We start from the raw sequence: 14,906 nt of genomic DNA on the forward strand, positions 1-14,906 counted from the left end.
GGCTCTATAGCCAGTTTCTACTAGTATATTTTCTTGCTTTAAAGGTTAGCTAGTGCTGTGAGTTCCAACTTCTAAATTAATGATGTTAACAGGACTTAGGATGTAAAAAAACAGACTCGTATGTTTTGTCGAATGCAACTTCTAAGAATGCATAATTAACAGTGTCTCCATTAATATACAGTATGTTCAACACTGAGACACCGCTATCATAAATAAAGGTAGACATGGATAAATTTATAATTAAAAATGCATTAGAAATTACAAGCATAATTTATTTACTAATGTGCACTGGGATAAATTTTATGTGTAATATTTTAAAACAGGGCATTAATAAATAATAGTGAACATAAAATGTTTTTGCAGCTGAAAATATTTCAATAAACATTAGTAAGTTAAATGCGCTGCAGGAGTTATAATTGCTATGAAGTAAAGTTCATAGAATACAATCAATGTAGAAATCTGTTTCTTGAGTGTATTCAAAATATCAGAAACAAATAACTTTTTTTCTTTGAAAGCTGACAAGTAGGGTATTCACAGCAGTGCCTGCAAATGTTTTAAGAATAAAAGTTTAGGACATCCAAATAGTAGATAATTGATCATTTGATTAAAACAACCAAGATCCTTCTGATCAAAAACATTTACAGATTAGTGCATTCAATCTTATCCATTTGTTTGTTTGACCCATACTATTTTGGAGCAGTTTCTCCCGCTTGAGAACTCCATAGGTTTTTTTTTCAACCTTTCATTTAAAAATTGACCTTTAGCTTGTGCTGAGTTTTGATCTATTAAGGGAAACAATTCCTAAGGTGCCAGGCAGTGTTCTAAGGACTCATGCATTTTCCATACGCCTAGCTCTTAACTACTTCACTCTGCTGACTCTGTTATCTTAATCTTATATTTATTTCACTTTCTGAATGTTCACATTGGGTGTTTTCAATGAGATTGTAAGCCCCACAACACCCAGCAGTATTTGCTTGTTTGATGCCTCTGGAAAGAGAGATTATGTTTACGGGCAGAGTGTTGTTTGTAGTGGGGGGAGTTGTTTATTTGTTTTATTTTTTTCCATATATAGGACCTTAGTAGATGAACTGCAATGAATGGCATCCCTCATTGGTTGAGGCTTGTTCTGTGCCTGACGCTGATATACCTAATGGCTTATCAAGTCATTGTTGATGTTGTTTAGTCGCTAAGTCATGTCCAGCTCTTTTGCAACCCCATGGACTGTAGCCCACCAGGCTCCCCTGTTCATGGGATTTTCCCAGGCAAGAATACTGGAGGGGGTTGCTATTTCCTTCTTCAGGGGATCTTTCCAACCCCGGGGATTGAACCCGAGTCTCCTGTATTGAAGGCACATTACTGCTGAGCCACCAGGGAAGCCCAATAAAGCCATTAGACCTAATCTAATGTAATCCTCACAACACTCTAATAAATAGATATTGTTCTTATCCCCTTTTAACAAATGAGGAAACTGAACCTCAAAGAGGTGAAGTCACTGTCTCAAGATCTTATAACGAGTAACTGGCTTACTTGGAGGCCCCAGGATCTACACTTGCCCTAATAGTAATCAGCAACCCCTGTTCCTAAAATAACCATGTCCTTTCTCTAAATCATGTCGCTGTCTGGCATCCCACAATTCTTTCAGCTGGCTTGTCCCCCCACTGATATCTAATCTAAGTCCCTCCTGCTCCCATTTAAGATAATTCCCTCGTGTCCTGTCCTTAGTAGACAAGAACTGATGTTTAAAACACATGAGCAACATCCCTTTAGACATTTGAAGTTGGCTATTAAATTCTCCTTAACCTTCTTTTCTCTGTGATATGGTATTAGTAACCCCAATTCCTTTAGCCTTTTCTCACAGGGAATCTTTCTAAAGCGTTTCACACCCTAAGCCACATTCCTAGAGAGTGTTTTCAGATTTTCCATATCTCAATTCATTATTATCACTTTCAAAGAGCATTTATTAAGCACCCACGCATACATGTGACCTCTGCTGGAATTTACACAAGACAGGAAAGCAAAAAGAAGCTATCTGGATGCCATTACTCTAAGATGTGTGAGTCTCCAGATAGTGTTCTTTAAAATTCTTCCTGTGGGGACTTCTCTGGTAGTCCAGTGGTTAAAACTTCATGCTTCCAATGCAGGGGTGTGGGTTCCATCCCTGGCCAGGCAACTAGGATCTCACATAGTGCAGAGCCAATAAATAAATCCTTCCTGTGACTCTATCATCTTCCCACCTGACTCACCTCCTGATGATTTACTAAGCTAGAAGTAACCTGATATAGTTCAGTCATCATAGCATCCCTGACTACTGGCAAAGTAAGAACAAAATGTGTGGGTACTAAGTCACTTCAGTTGTGTCCGAATCTTTGTGACCCCGTGGACTGTAGCCCACCAGGCTCCTCTTTCCATGGGATTTCCCAGGCAAGGATATTGGAGTGGGTAGCCATTTCCAAGGGATCTTCCTGACCCAGGGAATCTTCCTGACCCAGGGATCGAACCTGTTTCTTCTACATTGGCAGTCAAGTTCTTTACCACTGAGCCACCAGGAAAGCCTGAGCAAATGCTAGCTCAGAAGTAAAAACAAAACGAAACCAAAATTAGGTAGCCTGAAAACTGAAATCAGCCTCCACAGACTGCTAAGGGCTTTTCTGCTTTGAAAAATCAGAATGATGTGGCAACACTGGGTCCACAGCCTACTTGTCAACAATCAGGTGAGTAGTGGCTGCCCTCCTCCTGGTGATGCAGGCCAGGCGTCAGCCACCATCCATCAAGACCCTCTTACTGTAGATTCCTCTGCTCATTTGCAAGACCTGCCTGGTCGGATGGCACTTAAACCTGAGCCCCTAACCTGGCTTTAGGAAACAGCCTAAGAACTAATTTCTACTATACACTGCAGGGGTATTGATGATGAGGGGGAATGGTCCAGGGGGAAGTCTCAGAACCTGCTTCACCTGGGAGAACATGTTCTATTCACACACTGAAGAGACTACAATTTCCAGCAAAATCTGGAGATTATACTGGAGAAAGAGGTTCTAGGAAATAAAGGGGTGGGGCTGTAAATTATGCATCTTTCTATTGCCCAGTTCTTTGCTAAAATCTCAGCACAAAAAATGTTGCTTTAAATGAAATGCGAATGTGAAAGCATTAGTTGTTCAGTCATGTCCGACTCTTTGCGACCCAGTGGACTGTAGCCTGCCAGGCTCCTCTGTCCATGGAATTCTCCAGGCAAGAATACTGGACTGGGTTGCCATGCCCTTCGCCCAGGGATCTTCCTGACCCAGGGATCAAACCCAGGTCTCCTGCATTGCAGGCAGATTCTTTACCGTCTGAGCCACCAGGGCAATTCCCTGGTGGTTCAGTGGTTACGACTCTGCTTTCATTACCAAGGACCTGGGTTCAGTCCTTGGTCCCGTGGGGTGCAGCAAATAAAAAAAGGTGGGGAATAAACTAATCCTAGCTTCTGCTCAGCTCTGTGATCCTGGTAAAGAGTCACATTGCTTCTCTCAGCCTCAGTTTCCTCATTCACAGAATGAAAGTGATGGCATTTACTTGGCAGGATCTCATGATGCTATTCTGTGAAATCTAAAATGTTTTATATATGTAAGCTGTAAAAGATGAAAAATTTGCCTCTCAAAGATATTTAGATTTTAATGTTGTTTTCCCAATACACTAAAAAATAAATTTTGAAATATGCATTTGTCTTTCAGACTCAGTGACAGAGATTTTGAATTAAATAATTTTCATTTTAATAAAAATGTCTGTAGACATCTTTATTTTACCTGGAGAAATAAATATGCTTGCCCTAAGAGTATAGATGGGGAAACAGTGGAGTGTCAGACTTTATTTTTTGGGGCTCCAAAATCACCACAGATGGTGATTGCAGCCATGAAATTAAAAGACGCTTACTCCTTGGAAGGAAAGTTATGACCAACCTAGATAGCATATTGAAAAGCAGAGACATTACTTTGCCAACAAAGGTCCATCTAGTCAAGGCAATGGTTTTTCCAGTGGTCGTGTATGGATGTGAAAGTTGGACTGTGAAGAAAGCTGAGCATATAAGAATTGATGCTTTTGAACTGTGGTGTTGGAGAAGATTCTTGAGAGTCCCTTGGACTGCAAGGAGATCCAATCAGTCCATTCTAAAGGAGATCAGTTCTGGGTGTTCATTGGAAGACTGATGCTAAAGCTGAAACTTTTAATACTTTGGCCACCTCATGTGAAGAGTTGACTCATTGGAAAAGACCCTGATGCTGGGAGGGATTGGGGGCAGGAAGAGAAGGGGACGACAGAGGATGAGATGGCTGGGTGGCATCACCAACTCGATGGACATGAGTTTGGGTGAACTCCGGGAGTTGATGATGGACAGGGAGGCCTGGCGTGCTGCAATTCATGGGGTCGCAAAGAGTCAGACGACTGAGCGACTGAACTGAACTGAACTGAACTGAAGAGTATACCTAGTGCCGAGAACTTGGTTTTCTTATGTCATTCCCCGCAAAAAGGAAACTAGGGCTCCTTGGAGAAATGGCTGACTCTAGAACTGGGGAAGGAAACATACAAGATGAACCTGAAATATCTTATAGTGCCAGAAAGTAAGAAAATAGTTGGGGGAAAAAAAACCTACATGGATGGAGGTACATCAAAGGGACACAGGAACAACATGGATTTACAGTATATTGCATAGGAAACTATATTCAATATCTTGTAATAAACTATAATGGAATAGATTTTCTTGAGAAATATATATAATATATATATATATATATATAACTGAATCACTTTGTTGTATACCTAAAACTAACATGATATTGCAAATCAACTATACTTCAATAGCACTTAGTCGCTCAGTCCTTATCTGACTCTTTCTGACCCCATGGACTGTAGCTTGCCAGGTTCCTCTGACCATGGGATTTTCCAGACAAGAATACTGGAGTGGGATGCCATGCCCTCCTCCAGGGGATCTTCCCAACTCAGAGATTGAACCCAGGTCTCCCACATTGCAGGTGGATTCTTTACCTTCTGACCTACTAGGTATACTACTAGTAGCTTTAGGTATACTAGGTATAGTACTAGTTATTTTTTAAATAAAAATTTAAAAAGTATTCATTAAAAAGAAAAAAAAGGACACGGGAACCAGTGGCCAAACCTGAAGATTTTCAGCGGTAACATAAAGTAGTATTGGATTATCACTCAGAGTATAAAATAAATATCCACTACCTCAGCCAGGTGATCAAGGATAATGTCAACAGTAATAAGTGGGACTTTCCTGATGGTCCAGGGGTTAAGTATCTGCACTTCCACTGCAGGAGGCATGGGTTCAATCCCTGGTAGCATAGCTAAGATCCCACATGCCATGCAACTCGGTCAAAAAAGAAAGAAAATAAAAAACAGTAACAAGTCACATTGCTAGTATGTACTCTTGCTAGGATGTGATGAAAATGACAATTTACCTCTGTGGTCTTCCTTCTCCAGATCCACAACTCCAGTTTTCATGAGGAAAATGCCTGATAAATCCCACTTGTGGGACATCCTACAAAAGACTTGACTGTTAAGGTCATCAAGAAGCAGAGAAGGTCTGAGAAGCTGCCCCAGTCAAGAGGAGCTTAAGGAAACTACAACTATCAATTGTAATGTGGCATCCTGGGGGAAATCCTAGGACAGAAAAAAAAGTGTTAAGTAAAAGAAATCTGAATAAACTATGGACTTTCACTAATAAACGAATCCATTTACTAATAAACTCAATTCAAGTTCAGTTGGCTCATTAATTATAACAAATGTACTAAATAATATATTAATAAGATGTTCATTATAGGGAACACTGGGTGCAGGGCATATGAGAACTCTCTGGACTATGTTCTTAATTTTTATGTAAATCTGAAACTGTTCTAAAAAATAAATTCTATTAAGGCTATTTTTAAAAATTTTTTAAAGCTCCCCCTGCCATTAAAAGTTGATATTGATCTGTAGAAAGTTAAACAAAGAGATATAAAACATATTACAGGATGTTAATTGAAAAGTAACAAATAAGAGTATAATAATAGCATTTATAGTTTATATTTTAAAAAATGCACATCTGTGTACATATGCACTCTATAAATGCTTTTTGGAAGAGGCATGGAGATACCCACAAACAGCTGTGGTGATTATTCCTAGGGAGGGATTAGGGGGTACAGAATTATGCTCAAGGAGGACTTGGGGGTTTATCTGTATTTTTTTTGAAAGTATTTCAAAGACAGCATAGCCTAGTATTATAATACTTATGTAACCACAAAATAGGTTAAGAACAGAAACAAACTTTGAAAATGAAAATCCTCTGCCCTTGTTAGTTCACAGAAAGTTCCCTTCTCTAGCTTGGATCTCACTTGGTCTTGGCTTGCCCCTTAACATTTTCCGTAAAGGATGTTTTATTGATGTAAAGGACCAAATATAAAAGCTTCACCTAGAACCCAACAAAAGCTTTAAATGATTATCTACCTAGAGTTTTTTATCCTTGCCTTCTGCTTTCCTGGCTGAAGGGGTTATCAAAAGTTTCTGCCCCAGGGTTGGTAACAATAATGTTGGCCGACACTTACTCATTCAACGACTACATTTATTGAGCACCTGGTTAGGCACTCTGTCTAGGTGGGAGGGATAGAGTCAGTGAACAAAACAAACAAAAACCCTCCCTTCATGAAACTTACATTCTAATGGAGGGAGAATGATAATATTATTAAGTAATATTAAAACAATAAATAATAACTAAAATAATTGAGTAGTATGGCTATGGAGAAAAATAAAACAGTAAATGCTGGGGTGAATTGTAATTTGACATAGGTATGTTGTTCACACGTGGCTCATTGATTGGTTATATTTGAGCAGAAATGTAGCTGCTTGGAGAATAATTAATCCTTAGTGAAATACTTTTTAAATATGATGTCTTTGAATCCTTAAAACTGCTCTATGAGGTAAGTATTCTAATGGGTCCCATTTTATAGATGAGGAAGCTGAGATTTGGGGGAGAGCAGTAATTGGCCCCAAATCCCCTGGTGAGGGGAAGAGCTGGATTGAAACCTCTGAGCCTGGCTCTTCCTATTTGCCCTTTACTCTTCTGCTTTTTCCCTCTTGCCTTTCATCAAACCACTTCTTCAAATGTCAGCATCCTTTGGACCTTGTTTTCTAGACTCTCTCTGCCCTAAAAAAAACCAGCCTTGGGACTTCCCTGGCTGTCCAGGGGCTAATACTGCACACTCCCAATGCAAGGGGCCCTGAGTTTGATCCCTGGGTGGGAAACTAGATCCCACATGCTGCAACTAAGACCCAGAGAAGCCAGAAAAAAAAAAAAAAACAACATAAAAACCCCAGCCTTAGCCAGAGCCCCACCACCGCCCCAGGGAACTTGCCCCAACCTGGGGATGGGAGTAGAAGAGTTAGGCAACTCAGCTGTGACAACCTAAAGAACAATTTAGTTTAATGCTCTGCTCACATTCAGGAAAAGCAAGTTGCTTCTCTTAACTGGCAGTGTCATTAAAAACTGAAAAAGCATGAACACACTGAATGTGAATTTTTCCATGTTATCAATTCTGGGTAAAACATTGCTCATGCTGGCCATTGCAGATTACCTTTCAGGAGCCAGAAGGAAGCATGGAAGAAACATGTTGCTTAGAGGACAAACGGAAACAATGCCCGCAGAGGCCACTCTAGAAGTGAGAAGGGAATAAAGTATCAGAACTTCATTATCACAAGAAAATAGTGTGGTTTGGGTTTGTGCATACAACACGCTATAAAACCAGAATAGGAATTTAAAACTTGCCTTAAAGTTTCCCTCTCACATTTATGGAATAATTAAATCATTTTTTGCATGCACCCATGTCCTTTGAAGGTAACACTGACCCTAAGCAGTAGCTGCTATAGTTGTACCCATTTCAGAGATGCAGAACTGAGGCTTAGAGAAGCAAATTGTTCAAGATCACCTGCAAAGTGAATATTTAAACTCAGGTGTGCTGAAAGCTTCATCTCATAACTATAAAATGCCTATCTGTTCCATATAAAGACCTTGTGAAGATCAGGTAGATGTTTAAACAGAAGTCGTGTGAATCACTGTATATTAAACATCCCTTAGAAATACAGCGGAGAAGGTGATAGCACCCCACTCCAGTACTCTTGCCTGGAAAATCCCATGGACGGAGGAGCCTGGTGGGCTGTAGTCCAGGGAGTCGTGAAGAGTCAGACATGACTGAGTGACTTCACTTTCACTTTTCACTTTCATGCATTGGAGAAGGAAATGGCAACCCACTCCAGTGTTCTTGCCTGGAGAATCCCAGGGACAGGGGAGCCTGGTAGGCTGCCGACTATGGGGTTGCACAGAGTCGGACACTATTGAAGCGATTTAGCAGCAGCAGCAGCAGCAGCAGCAGAAATACAGACTTTCCTGAGTAGAAATAGTCATCTTCCCCCTATCCATTTTCAAGCCCCCTTAAAAGAATACCCAGAGAGTAAAATGGTTTCTAACTGGAAGGGGATGATGGTAAACCACAAAACATTTAAACCTTATCAGGTTTTCCTATGCTACATTTTACTTTAATTTTTCTCATTTAATGTAGATTACTTTATTATTTTATTCCTAAATTAAAATTTTATTTTTCTCAAAGTAATTGTGCACAGAGATTAATTTTAAGACCAAAAGGCTTATAACAAAAAGTTCTTATACTGTATTTTCTGTTACTTTCTTTTCCCTGATTCTGGTCCTCAGGATATAATATGGCTGCTAGGCTGCGAGGTTTTTTAAAAGCTCAATTTAGTCCCTTTCTATTTGTTTTGGGGTGTTGTGTGTGTGTGTTTGATGAAAGTTGTGGTAATTTATAGCATTTCTTTTATTATGAAATCATTACTGTTAGAGACAGGCAAAAATGCACTATCTCAAGCCAACATATCCCTTTTTTTCTTTTGGTAATTAAAAATTTAATTTTTAAACCAAAGTTACAAATAAGATTTGTTTAATTCGCCAAATAGTTCTAGCCACAAGTCTGGTGTCTGCTGCATCACGGCAGATCGGTCCTCAATAAATAAGGGAAAATCGCAACCATTTAACACTGAAGATCCCGGTGGTGCCTGATCGCCCAGCAGCATCTGCTTCTTTCCCTCTCGGATACAAAGCGGGCAGAGTCAACTTTATAAATCCTATTACAGAAATGGGCATCTTTCCCCAAAGGGTGCATAAGCATGCACGCTTTCCTACAATATCTGAAATACCAAATGAAGCACATTTTAAAAAATTTTCTTACGGTTTGAATAGAGTATGAGAATGCATTTCCTTTGGAGCTGGATCCTAAGATCTGGCCAAATACCTAACTAGGGAAATGCTCACACATCCCACAGTGCGCGTTGACATGAAAGACTTTGCTTTTCTCCTCAACAAGAAACCCCCAGAGCCTTTCGTTGCATGATTGAAGGTGCCAGGGCTCTTCGGTCACTGGCTAATAGGCGGTGTTTTGCATCGTGAGAGCTGTACAGGGTGCACGCGTGCTCTGCGCGGCGCAAAATCGCCACGGCTACGCAAGAGGCTCTTCCTAATTTGGACGCATTTGAGCCGACAATGGCACCATTTTCAGTGATTGGGCTTTTGTTCTAACTCAAATGCGAAAGGTCTTTAAGGTGATTTTTGTACCTCTGGTTTTATTGCCTGAATATTCAATTTTTAGTTTTCATTATCTAAGTATACAGGACATGGTATAGGATCTGAATCTTTTTGAAATTAATTGCCATGTAAATAAAACATATTTCTGTAGAATGCACTTACTCATCATTAGCATGCGAGAGTTTCCAGTAAAATATCTTTAGTATTATTTTTATTATTAACATATTTACACTGTCACTCCAGCTCTGCACCCTTTGTGAATCTGTTTTTAAAATAAATATGACCTGATACCAGAGTGATTGGTGCAATAAAAATGCATGATGTGAAATTAATCAAATATGGTTGGGTTCAATTTATAAGGGACACATTAAGAAAAATTATTTCTTGTTCGGGTATGCCACTCTAGTGAATCAAACAGAACTGCGTATATTTCAGCAAGATACATGTAAAATCCATTCATTCAACAAACATTTATTATGCATTTACTGTGTGCATCACAGGGGATAAAAACCAAGCTGAGCAAACAAATTCACACATGAAACAACTGAAGATCATAAGCAACTGCATAATTGTGGAATATACGTTCACGATCCAAGGATTGCAGAAACAAAAGCTTAAGTAGCGGCAGTGTAGTGCCCCGGTAAAGGGTGTGGGCCTCTGGATTTATTTCAGTTTTTTTCAGGAAGTGGCCATTAATTTTTGTGTGAAAAAATGAGAGCAGAGAGGCATAATTCATTGTGAAGATAGGTTTTATATTCTGTATATGTGAAGGAAATAAATTTCTAATGCAATAAAACAGAATGGAAAAAAGAAAGAAAAAAAAAACCCAGCTTGGTCTTTAGAATCAAACAGACATGGGTTCAAATCTCAGCTCTGTTACTTACTAGCTGGGTGACCTTGGGTCTATTCTTTGGTTTTGTAGAGCTTTGGGTTTTCTTATTTACAATATGGAGATGGTAAGGTCTTTCTAATAGGATTGTTGTGAGAATTAATTGAGATGATGTCCTCTGTAAGCATTCACTAAGTTTGTTGTCATAGTGGGGCTGAGGGCAGTCAGGGAAGATGTGTTGAAAACTGCTATTGCCAGAGTTGTTGACAAAGATGAATGGTTGGAGATGGTGTTCTAGGTGGAGGAGACAGTATGGACAGAAGCTGGAAGATAGGGCTGGAAACCAAGTATTCCACTCATTTCCAGGGATGAGGTTCTGCTTTCATCCTACAAGACAGCCAGCTGAGTAGAGATAAGCCAAGTACTCAGGGACAATATCGCTACCATTCAGGTGGCTTAAACATAAAGAATTTCTAGTCAGATTAGCAGGGAGCATCCCTGGAGAACACCTGCAATCACTGAGATAGAACTCAGGACCCAAGACTCTGATCATGTTAAAGGCTGGACTTCCCCTGCCTTTTCCAGTACTATACGCTACAGCCTAGTACAGCGTCTTGTCCAAGGGAAGCAATCAATAACCACTTGATGAATGAATGAGTAAACCCTTGTGTCCTATAAAATGCAAAAGACTTTTTACCTACTAGCTACATAAACTCAACCCCCGTGCCTCCATTTCTTTAACTATAAGACAAGATAAGCACCTATTGACCTCTCAGGAGTGTTATGAATATCAATGCATTAATGTTTGTAAAGGGCTAAGAACAGTGCCTGGCACCTGGTCAGTTCCATATCAGTGTTTTTAAAATACAAAATAAATAACAATGTTAAAGGGTCCTGTGTGGAACTTTCCTGGAGGTCCAGTGGTTAAGATTCTGCCTTCCAATGCAGGAGCACGGGTTCGAACGCTGGTCAGAGAACTAAGGTCTTACATGCCTCAGGGTGTGGCCAAAAATTTTTAAGGGGGCGGGGTCTTATGACAATTAAATTAAAAAATGCTTGCAGCCAATAAGTATTTGTGGAGGGACGTGAAGAGGGAAGGACCTGCCAATGCAGAAACCCCACCCCAAGCAGGCTCAGAAGTACCCAGGTGCAGACTTAACAGGACCTGATGAGTCTAGGATTTGTCTTCTTGAGCCAAGCATGCAGTGGGCCTGGGGGAAACCTGGACCTACCTGTCCTCCTGCTTTCATCTCCCCTCCCCAAACTCACTGGTACCAGATGATACCTTTAACCCAAGGCTGTGACCTGGGTCCCACACTATCAGCCTTGGACTACTCTAGGGCCCTACATGGCTGTATCTATCTTTGTACTCATGGCCAACAGCTCAAGTCTTACTTCCAGTGAGATGGAATAGCTCCCTATCCCTTTCCATTCTCCTTCCTCCTCAGAGTGATAGTCCTGCCACCTTTGTGGATCACAACTTCCCAGAAATCCTATTGGTTCCAACCACCAGAGTGGACCCCTTGGCTATCAACACAAGATGGGCTGAAACAGGGCCCACCATGCCCATTGGATATTATTGTTCAGATGGCTGCTCACCCTCCCTGGCATCAGCCATCAGATTAGTCAGGCCACTGAGCTCAAACTCTGCCAACTCGATAATTCATTCATCTGTTCATAAATTCATTCCCATATTCATTTGACTATTGGTAACTCAGTTCTTCCTTTATGCCTAGTGCATAAAGATGGAGACACTGAGATCATTCACATAGTGTTCTTGCACTCAGAGAACTCACAGTCTAGTCGGGGAGAGAAATAACTCACAATAGAGGGTAATTAGGTGTAAAAAGATCCATATAGTCAAAGCTATGGCTTTTCCTGTAGTTATGTATGGATTTGAGAGTTGGACCATACAGAAGGCTGAGTGCCAAAGAACTGATGTTTTCAAAGTGTGGTGCTGGTGAAGACTCTTCAGAGTCCCTTGGACAGCAAGGAGATCAAACCAGTCAATCCTAAAGGAAATCAACCCTGAATTCACTAGAAGGACTGATCCTGAAACTGAAGCTCCAATACTTTGGCTACCTGATACGAAGAGTTGACTCACTGGAAAAGACCCTGATGCTGGGAAAGATTGAAGGCAGGAGGAGAATGGGATGACAGAGGATGAAATGGTTGGATGGCATCACTGACTCAATAGACATGAGTTTGAACAAACTCCAGGAGATAGTGACGGACAGGGAGGCCTGGCTGCTGCAGTCCACGGGGTCGCAAAAAGTCAGACACAACAGTGACTGAACAACAACAAAGTGCAAAAATAGAAATATATAGAAGGTAGGAGAGACAAGGGAGATTTAGTACTCTTATCTGGGAGAATCAGGGAAGCATTTCCAGAAAAGTGACACTTGAGATGGATTTTTGGAGATGGAATCGGATAAGATCAGAATCATTTTAGATCGAGGGGTGAAAAGGCATGGAGGGATCAAAGGGAGGAGCTGGGCTCTAAGATAAGGTTGGAGAGAAGCTGGGAGTAGTAGGCAGAGACCAGATGATGGAGAAGGTTGAACATGGGGCCAAGGAGCTTAAACCTAATGCTTTTTGGTGAAGGGTTGTAGGGGACCCTGTGTAGTGCTGCCAGGCTCCCCCTTCACTGGAAGGCTGGTTGCCGTGGTTGCTGGGAACGCCATCCAGAGGCAATGGTGAGCTGTCAGGCCCATTTAGCGATTCCCTCTGCAGCAGACAGCCACCTCATCCAAGGTCATGTCCCTCTCTGGCAGGACAGCTGACATTCTAGGACTGATGGATGCAACAGTATAAAGGCCCAGCCCTCGGGGCCCAGCTCTGGACAACTCTGAAGGCCTATTTTAGTTCAAAAGGTCCCAGTGGGTTTGGCTCAGGCTGTCATTGGTTCGACATTGAAGTTCAACTTCTCCCCGCCCGGCCCCCGGTCCCTCCTGCTTTCTTCCCTTCTCTCCCATAGGAATCGCGACCAAGAGCAGCATCACCCTGGGCATGGATCTCAACCTCTCTACTCAGAACTTCATTCATCAGGCGTCCACCTCTCTATATCTCCTACTACAAGCTCCTACCTGTGAGCTATTTGAAAACGCTTCATTCTCTTTCATACCCTCTACAGGTTCTCAAGTCCATGTGGCCTTCCAGTTCCTGCCCTCTAGCTCTCCTCTGCTTGTCAGGTGCTGCTGCTGCTAACTCGCTCAGTCGTGTCTGACTCTGTGTGACCTCGTAGACGGCAGCCCACCAGGCTCCCCCGTCCCTGGGATTGTCCAGGCAAGAACATTGGAGTGGGTTGCCATTTCCTTCTCCAATGTGTGAAAGTGAAAGTGAATTCGCTCAGTTGTAACTGGCTCTTTGCGACCCATGGACTGTAGCCTACCAGGCTCCTCTATCCTTGGGATTTTCCAGGCAAAAGTACTGGAGTGGGGGTGCCATTTCCTTCTCTGCTTGTCAGATGAGTTTCTCCAAAAAGCTGTCAACTTCCGGTCTGCAGTCCTCCCTACCAATTCATTCCTTTGGTGACTCCAGTGAACATCTGTCACACCCCCCATCTCCACTAAAACCTTTCACCAGGGTGCCAGTGCTCACCATGTCTTTAAATTCAGCAGACACCTCTTTGACCATAACTCAGTTGAACTGTTGACTTCTCTCTTCTTAAAACACCCTTAGTTTCTGTGCTGCTGTGCTTTCTAGTCTTTCTCCCACCCAATAGTGGCTCCTTTTTTTCTCCATCTGTCCCTAAATTATTGGTGCTCTGTCACAGATCCTCATTTTTCTCACTTCTCACACTCTTTCGGTGTGATCTCATTCACTGTCATGACTACTAACACCATCGAGATGTTAATAATTCCTAAATCTCTTTTTCTAGTGCAGACATCTTGCCTGAGCATTACATCCACAACTGCCCACCAGACATCTCCCCTAGGTCATTCTGCAGGCTCCACAGGCTCCAACAACTGAATTTGTCACCCTCTCCTCAAGCCTTCATCTTTCTCATCAGTAAATCTCTGCTTCTGCTGTTCCCCAGTTCTTCTTACCCAAATTCCCCAGGACCTCCCTGATCATGCTCCACCAGCTTCATCCTAAGCTTAACCCACTTCCCTAACTCCTGACTCAAATTACACCCAATTCAAAGTTGAGTCATCTCTGGGAACCAGGTTGTGGGGGCTCAGTTAAGAATGGGGCTCTTGGGACTTCCCTGGTAGTCTAATAGCTAAGACTCTGCACTCCCAATGCAGGGGTGTGGGCCCAGGTTTGATCCCTGATCAGGGAACTAGACCCTGCATGCTGCAACTAAGAGTTCACATGCCACAGTGAAGATCAAAGATCCCCACAAGCCACAACTATGAAGACCCCGTGAAGCCAAAAAAGAATAGGGCTCTTCAAAGACTCTCCGACAACGCAGAACCAGAAACTGGACAGCCTTCAGGACCCTGGAGCTGTCCAGCTCCTTGT

General features: G+C 41.8%; 1 long non-coding RNA gene across 1 annotated transcript; it reads left to right on the forward strand.

Moving 5' to 3' along the window:
* Positions 1-2,322: 2,322 nt before the first annotated feature.
* Positions 2,323-5,746, forward strand: LOC129622615 (uncharacterized). The gene is made up of 2 exons (XR_008700077.1): positions 2,323-2,711; positions 5,470-5,746. It is a non-coding gene; the product is annotated as an uncharacterized LOC129622615 (long non-coding RNA).
* Positions 5,747-14,906: the final 9,160 nt, after the last annotated feature.

Source organism: Bubalus kerabau, chromosome 11 (assembly GCF_029407905.1).
Source record: "Bubalus kerabau isolate K-KA32 ecotype Philippines breed swamp buffalo chromosome 11, PCC_UOA_SB_1v2, whole genome shotgun sequence".
NCBI classification, from domain to species: Eukaryota; Metazoa; Chordata; class Mammalia; order Artiodactyla; family Bovidae; genus Bubalus; species Bubalus kerabau.